The sequence below is a fragment of the Pristiophorus japonicus genome, unplaced genomic scaffold (assembly GCF_044704955.1).
Source record: "Pristiophorus japonicus isolate sPriJap1 unplaced genomic scaffold, sPriJap1.hap1 HAP1_SCAFFOLD_35, whole genome shotgun sequence".
NCBI lineage: Eukaryota > Metazoa > Chordata > Chondrichthyes > Pristiophoridae > Pristiophorus > Pristiophorus japonicus.
In genome coordinates this window covers 9,091,079-9,099,426 of record NW_027253324.1, presented here as the reverse complement: position 1 = coordinate 9,099,426, position 8,348 = coordinate 9,091,079, and the positions used below count along the sequence as shown (strand labels likewise).

General features: G+C 46.9%; 2 non-coding genes across 2 annotated transcripts; one reads left to right on the top strand and one right to left on the bottom strand.

The window, feature by feature from the left end:
- Positions 1 to 6,425: 6,425 nt before the first annotated feature.
- trnav-cac (transfer RNA valine (anticodon CAC)) lies at positions 6,426 to 6,498 on the bottom strand. The gene has a single exon. It is a non-coding gene; the product is annotated as a tRNA-Val (tRNA).
- An 889-nt stretch (positions 6,499 to 7,387) lies between these two features.
- trnan-guu (transfer RNA asparagine (anticodon GUU)) lies at positions 7,388 to 7,462 on the top strand. The gene has a single exon. It is a non-coding gene; the product is annotated as a tRNA-Asn (tRNA).
- The last annotated feature ends 886 nt before the right edge of the window (positions 7,463 to 8,348 follow it).

Genomic DNA, 8,348 nt, shown 5'->3' with positions numbered 1-8,348 from the left:
TTCTCGCTACAGGACCAATACCCGCTACCTAAGACAGACGACCAATTTGGCGCGCTGGCAGGAGGCAAGGCGTTCATCAAGCTTGAGCTGACTTCGGCCTACATGACGCAGGACCTGGAGGAGTCTTTGAAGGGCCTCACCTGCATCAACATGCAAAAGGGACTGTTCAGCGACAACAGATGCCCGTTTGGAATTCGGTCGTCTGCAGCGATCTTCCAGAGAAACATGGAGAACCTACTCATGTCGGTACCACACACGGTGGTCTTTCAGGAGGACATATTGGTTATGTGTCTGGACACCGTCGAACACATACAAAACCTGGAGGAGATCCTCCAGCGACTAGATCGCGTAGGGCTGCGGCTGAAGAGGTCGAAATGCGTCTTCATGGCAACAGAAGTGGAGATTTTCGGGAGAAAGATCACGGCGGTGGCATTCGGCCCACAGACGCCAAGACAGAGGCAATCATGAACGCGCCCAGGCCACAGAACGTCACGGAGCTGCGGTCATTCCTGGGACTCCCCAACTATTTTGGTAACTTCCTACAGGAGTTAAGCACCTTTTAGAGCCCCGACATGTGTTATTGCACAAAGGTGAGAACTGGGTATTGGGAAAAAATACAAGTAATTGCTTTTGACAAAGCCAGCAACCTTTTATGCTCCAACAAGCTGCTTGTATTGTATAACCCGTGTAAAAGACTTGTGTTAGCATGTGACGCGTCGTCGTACGGAGTCGGGTGTGTATTACAACAAGCTAACATTGTAGGGAAGTTGCAACCTGTAGCCTATGCTTCCAGGAGCTTGTCTAAGGCCGAGAGGGCCTACAGCATGATTGAGAAAGAGGCATTAGCGTGTGTTTTCGGGGTAAAGAAACTTCATCAGTTCCTGTTTGGCCTCAAATTTGAGCTGGGAACCGATCACATGCCCCTCACATGCCTGTTCGCTGAAAACAAGGGGATAATACTAATGCCTCAGCCCGCATACAAAGGTGGGCACTCAAGTTCTCAGCGTATAACTAGACCATCCGCCACAGGACAAGCACTGAGAACTGTGCGTATGCTCTGTCGGCTACCATTGCCCACAACTGGGGTGGAAATGGCGCAACCTGCAAACTTGTTGATGGTGGCGCAGACGGCTGACTTGTTGATGGTCATGGAAGCATTTGAAAATGATAAATCACCTGTCACGGCCGGCAGATTAGGACTTGGACCAGCCAAGTTCCTCTGCTGTCCCTAATAACAAACTGTGTATTGCATGGGAGCTGGGCCAGCATTCCCGTTGAAATACAAGAGCCAATCAAGCCGTTCCAGCGGCGAAAGGACGAGCTGTCCAGTCAGGCAGACTGCCTGTTGTGGGGTAACCGCGTAGTGCTACGAAAAAAGGGCAGGGAGACGTTCATCTCGGATCTCCACAGCACACACCCGGGTATAGTAATGATGAAAGCGATAGCGAGATACCACATGTGCTGGCCCAGTATCGACTCTGACTTAGAGTCCTGTGTACGGCAATGCAGTGTATGTGCTCAGTTGAGCAACGCGTCCAGAGAGGCACCACGAAGTTTGTGGTCCTGGCCTACCAGGCCAGGGTCGAGGATCCATGTCAACTATGCAGGCCCATTTCTTGGTAAAATGTTCCTGATGGTGGTGGATGCTTTTTCAAAATTGATTAAATGAGAAATAATGTCGGGAAGCACCGCCACCGCCACCATTGAAAGCCTGAGGGCCATGTTTGCCACCCACGGCCTGCCTGATATACTGGTCAGTGACAACGGCCCTTGTTTCACCAGTGCCAAATTTAAAGAATTCATGACCCGCAATGGGATCAAACATATCACCTCGACCCCGTTTAAACCAGCCTCCAATGGGCAGGCAGAGCAGGCAGTACAAACAATCAAACAGAGCCTCAAACGAGTCACAGAAGCCTCACTCCTAACCCGCCTGTCCCGAGTACTGCTCAGCTATAGCACGAGACCCCACTCGCTCACAGGGGTGCCCCCGGCTGAGCTACGCATGAAAAGGATACTTAAAAGTAGACTTTCGCTGGTCCGCCACAACCTGCATGATCAGGTAGAGAGCAGGCGTCAGCAACAAAATGTAAATGATGGTCGCGCCACTGTGTCACAGGAAATTGATCTGAATAACCCTGTGTATGTGCTAAACTATGGACATGGTCCCAAGTGGATCGCGCGCACGGTGATCGCGAAAGAAGGGAGTCGGGTGTTTGTCTTCAAATTAGACAATGGACAAATTTGCAGAAAGCACCTGGACCAAACGAGGCTGCAGTTCACACACTGCCCTGAACAACCCGCAGCAGACACCACCTTTTTCGAACCGGCAACACACACCCAAAGGATCAACGACACCAACACGGATCGGAAATGGAACCCATCACACCCAACAGCCCAGCAAGGCCAGACTCACCCAGCAGCCCTGCAGGGCCAACAACACGCCTGCTCAGCGAGGGCACAGCCAAAACACCAGAACAGACATTTGTACCGAGGCGGTCCACCAGGGAAAGAAATGCTCCCGACCGCCTCATCTTGTAAATAGTTTTCACTTTGACTTTGGCGGGGGAGTGATGTTGTGTCTCTGTAAAGCATGCACTCCCATGTTCCACCACCAGGGAGCGCATCCCCAAAAATTCCAAGGGATCCCAAGAGACTGTTGGATGCTCTCGTTCCAAGTTATTACTCTGGAAAGTTTCAGACCGGGCACTTGTTCAGTGTTGCTGGAAGGCCCAGTGACCGGGATATCCTCTACCCGGGTTTTTCCTGAGCCTTTGCTCGGTGTACGGGAAGCTTTGGTCCGGGTCCGAGATAGCTTGCATCATGTGACAATGTACCCCGGACAGCTCTTGTTCCATTTTATCGTACACAAGATTTCATTTCAAAAATATTTCCGCCAACAGGCGCTCAATCCCTCTCTCTGCATAACGTTCCTTTCACAAACATTTCTCTGATTGGAACTACACCAAACAACAATGTTCCTTTCAAAGTCATTAAACTCCCCAATTTACACATCCACAATTTTAAGGACAACGACTGAAAGCGCATTGCGATCAGAAAATTGCTGGACCCCCTGTGGTTAATGACAGAGCTTTTGATGGTTGATCTCCGGACACACCTTGGAATTCAGGAGAACCTGTTTCGTGGTTTGAAGTTCGAGATTAACCCACGGGGCGGAACCAACAGGCGCCTGGCAGCAATCAGCGACAGGAAGATGCAACTGAAGCAGGCCCGGCTATCACCGGCATTACCATCGCCGAATCCCCCGCCATCAACAGCCTGGGATCACCATTGACCAGTAACTGAAGGGGATTGACAGGAGTGACGTTGAGAAGCCCGGATAGCTCAGTCGGTAGGACAGGAGGCTCTTAATCTCAGGGTCCTGGGTTCGAGCCCCACGTCGGGTGAATTATTTTCCTTAAACGTTTATGTTGCTTTCACGGGATTTAATCTTCTTTTGCACAATGAAAGAAATGCTAACTGTTTTGGTCTCCTTAGTTAAGGAGCGATATACTTACATTGTAGGCCGTTCAGACAAGGTTCACGAGGATGCAGGACGAATGTTCCCGATGACAAGTTGGCAAAAATAATTAAAGTATGTGAGATACTCAAGCATTATTTCAATAATTAATCCACCCACAAGATTTGAGAAACAACAAGGATCCATAGCTTTGCCAAGACGAGCCAGCTCACTTGGTCAAATATAAAACTCTTAATCTCAGGGTTGTGGGTTTGAGCCCCACGTTGGGTAAATGGCTTCTGTTGCAAGCCAGTAATGACATGGACTCTCTTACTAATCCACCCCAACTTACAGTAACACAGTCCCACCTAAAGAATGAGGAATTATGGGTGACTGCATGTTGATCAGCAGAGAACTTCCTCCTCTCCGATTCCACTAAGGCTCACCCTCCCACGAGCACCTCTCGACAGGACAGGCTGCTGTCCAGATCGATTATACAGAGGCTTGGAATACAAGAGCAGGGAGGTTATTCTTGAACTGTTAGGCCACAGCTAGAGTACTGCATGCAGTTCTGGTCACCACATTACAGCAAGGACGTGATTGCACTGGAGAGGGTACAGAGTAGGTTTATGAGGATGTTGACGGGACTGGAGAATTTTAGATCTGAACAGAGATTTGCTGCGTTTGTTTTCCTTGGAACAGAAGAAGCTGAGGGGAGAGGATTGAGGTGTATAAAATTATGAAGGGCCTGGATAGAGTGGACAGGAAGGACCTGTTTCCCTTAGAAGAGGGGTCAACAACCAGGGGGCACAGATTTAAAGTAATTGGTCGAAGGTTTAGAGGGGATTTGAGGGGAAATCACTGGAACTCACTGCCTGAAAGGGTGATCGATGCAGAAACACTCTGCACATTTAAAAAAGTACTTGGATGTGCACCTGAAGTGCCGTAACCTACAGGGCTACGGACCGAGAGCTGGAAAGTGGGACTGGGCTGGGGAGCTGTTTGTCGGCTGGCACGGACACGATGGGCCGAATGGTCTCCTTCCGTGCTGTAAATTTCTCTGATTCCATGATGAGCAATTAACATTTTAAACCAGTCTCCTGAAACACAGAGTGCGTAAAGTCAGATAGGGGATAAAAATCCCTCAAGGGACACACAGGGTAAGATAAAGGAAAAAGGGAAGCTAAGGACAGATAGCGAGAATTCGACACTGCAGAAACTTGAGAGGTGTATAAAAAGAGCAGGGGTGCAGGATCAGAACAGCCACGATATTATTGGATGGTGGAGCAGGCTCGAGGCTCCGAATGGCCGACTCCTGCTCCTTACGTACTTATGTTAATTGTTGAATCATTGCCCATTGCACGCACTTTACTTGAGGTGTCTGATTCAGAATGTTCATTGTAACATGTAATGAACATGTAACAGTGTAATATCTCCAAGTTGGCAGATGACACTAAACTGGGTGACGGTGTGAGCTGTGAGGGGGACGCTAAGAGGCTGCAGGGTGACTTGGACAGGTTAGGCGAGTGGGCAAATGAATGGCAGATGCAGTATAATGTAGATAAATGTGAGGTTATCCAGTTTGGGGGCAAAAACACTAGGGCAGAATATTATCTGAATGGCGGCAGATTTGGAAAAGGGGCGGTGCAACGAGACCTGGTTGTCATGGTTCATCAGTCATTGAAAGTTGGCATGCAGGTACAGCAGGCGATGAAGAAGGCAAATGGTAAGTTGGCATTCATAGCGAGGGGATTTGAGTATAGGAGCAGGGAGGTCTGACTGCAGTTGTGCAGGGCCTTGGTGAGGCCCCACCTGGAATATTGTGTTCAGTTTTGGTCTCCTAATCTGAGGAAGGACGTTCTTGCTATTGAGGGAGTGCAACGAAGGTTCACCAGACTGATTCCCGGGATGGCAGGACTGACATATGAGGAGAGACTGGATCAACTAGGCCTGTATTCACTGGAGTTTAGAAGGATGAAAGGGGATCTCATAGAAACATTTAAAATTTGGATGGGACGGGACAGGTTCAATGCAGGAAGAATGTTCCCGAAGTTGGGGAAGTCCAGAACCAGGGAACACAGTCTAAAGATAAGGGGCAAGCCGGACTGACATATGAGTAGAGACTGGATCAACTGGGTCTTTATACATTGAAATTTAGAAGAATGAGCGGCGATCTCATAGAAACATTTAAAATTCTGATGGGACTGGTGAGTGCCAACTTTAGCTCAGCCGTTACTTCGTAAACCAACTTTGTGAAAAGTTTGAATTTGTCTTAATGTAGTCGCTGCCTGGTGTTTTTGTTGTCATTTTCAATCTCCTTCTTTCACACTGAAACAAATGGTAACCCTATTTGTAAATTAGGAATGCGAGATTTTTAGAGAGCATATTTAAATGCTTCACAAAAACATTCTGATCACGACAGCTACAGGGTACGATTCCCAGTTAGAGAAGTAATTTTGCTACCACCGTTTTTAATTAAAGTGAAGTAATTTAATTAAATTACACAGATGACCCAAAGCGCTTCAGAGTGGTGTCAAAACAAATGAGTTGGTAATTAGAAAAATAGGAATGTCAGAAGTTGGATTTGAGTTTCTGGGATTGAGGATGAATAACCCTCTGTGCACTGGAACTGGGAAGGGTGAATAATGAATGAGTTGTTTCCGGGTTTGAAATGCGGCTTGTATTTGCTGGTATTAACCGATAGCATTATTTAGCAGAATGAAATAAATGCTAACATGATCACTGAGGGACAGTCGAAACTTCAACAACTTAATTTTAATAATTTGTGAAACTTGAATCATTGAGGAAGTTTTATTCCTTTTCTGATTTTACACACTCTGTATTTTAGGAGACTGGTTTTAAATGTTCATTGCTCACCATGGAATCAGAGAAATTTACAGCACGGAAGGAGGCAATTGTCACATGAACAATGAACATATAAAACCAATTTTTGTTTCAGAAATAATGTTTCCACCCGGGCTTGAACCGGGAACCTTTCGTGTGTGAGGCGAATGTGATGACCGCTACACTACAGAAACCAGCTGCTAATGCCAAGCCCAGAGAGAAATGTACAGCAGCAATCTGCAATACTCAATCCCTCTCTCTGCAAAAAGTTCCTTTCACAACATCTCTCTGACCGGAACTGCACCAAAATAAAATATTCCTTTCAAGTGTGCAAATTATTTTCGTTTAACTTTTATTTTGCTTTCATGGTATAACATCGTTAAGGAATCGATAATCTGCTTTTGCACAATGAAAGAAATGCTAACTGAGGGAAAGTCAGTCGGTCAATAATTGGTTCTGTGCTCTGCATGTTGGTAATGTAGCCAAGGTGATCCAAAGATCGGTGGGAGAGCAAGTTGTGAGGAGGACACAAACAATCTGCAAAGCGATATCGATAGGCTCAGTGGCTGGGCAGTAATTTGTCAGGTGGAGTATAATGTGGGAAATATGAGGTTATTCACTGTGGTCGGGATAATAGTCAGGCCATCCTGACTATTCAGTGCTGTGTGTGGCCACCTGCAGGTTGATGTTGAACTTTTGTGTCCTGTTATGTGAAATAAATGAGGGCAGCAGGCATATCTCTGCCTGACACCGGGGAAATAGTGAGAGAGACCTTGGAGCAAGGTCTGGTTATTGCCAAACAGCAAAGGAAATATTAATTCTAGAAAACAAATGTCTGAAAGAACAGTGACCCCGACCTGATTGGAACACACAATCTTCGGATTTACCGTCAGACACACTACCGTTGCGCCACGAGGCCTAAACAGTGCGGTGGAAATGTTCGTCGAAATGAAGGTTCTGCAATACAAGGGGCTTGGAAATCAGGAGAACCAGTTTCGAGGTTTGAATTTAGAGATACATCCATGGTGCAGAGCCAACAGATCCCTGGCAGCGATCAGTGACAGGAACATGCAACTTATGCAGTCCTGACTAGCTCAGTCGGTAGAGTTTGAGACTGTTAATCTCAGGGTTGTGAGTTCAAACCCCACGTTGGATGAATTATTTTCCTTAAACTTTTTTGGTGCTTTCACACGAAAACATCATTAATAAACCCATAATCTTCTTTTGCACAATGAAAGAAATGCGAACTGAGGGAGAGTTGATCATTTAATCATTTATTCTGTGCTCTGTATAAGAACACAAAAACCAGGAGCAGGATTCGGCCATTTGGCCCTTCGAGCCTGCCTTCTTATGCACTGAAACAAATTTTAACCGTGTTTTTAAATGAGCAGTGCGAGATATTTCGAGGGCACATTTCAATGCTTCACAAAACCATTCCATTCGCTACAGCCACCCAGGATCGATTCCCGGTTTGAGAAGTAACTTTGATATCACTCTTTTTAATTGAAATGCGTCATTTTATTAAGTTCGATGGATGTCCCAAAGCACTTCAGAGTGGTGTACAAACAAATGAGTTTGTCATTAAAAACACTGAATGTCAGGATTGGGATTTGAACCCACGCCTCCAGAGGAGACAGTGACCTGAACCAGCGCCTTAGACCGCTCGGCCATCCTGACTGTTGGATGTTCAAGTTGCAAGTTATTACACTGGAAAGTTTCAGAACGGGCACTTGTTCAGTGTAGCTGGAAGGCCCAGTGACCGGCATATCCTCTCCCCCGAGGTTTTCCTGAGCCTGTGCTCGATGTACGGGGAGCTTTGGCACGGGTCCGAGGTAGCTTGCATGTGTAGGCTGCTTGCTGGCTTCAGGTGGTCTCTTACCAGTGTGATCAATTCTTCAAACGACTTGCTTGCTGGTTTCTCGTGTGCCAGCAGGTCCTTCATTGAAGCGTATGTTTTCGAGCCGCAGCTGGTCAAGAGATGGGCTCTTCTCTTGTCTGCCTTATTGTCGCCTAACCAGTCTTTGGTTACAAAGATTTGCTGGAG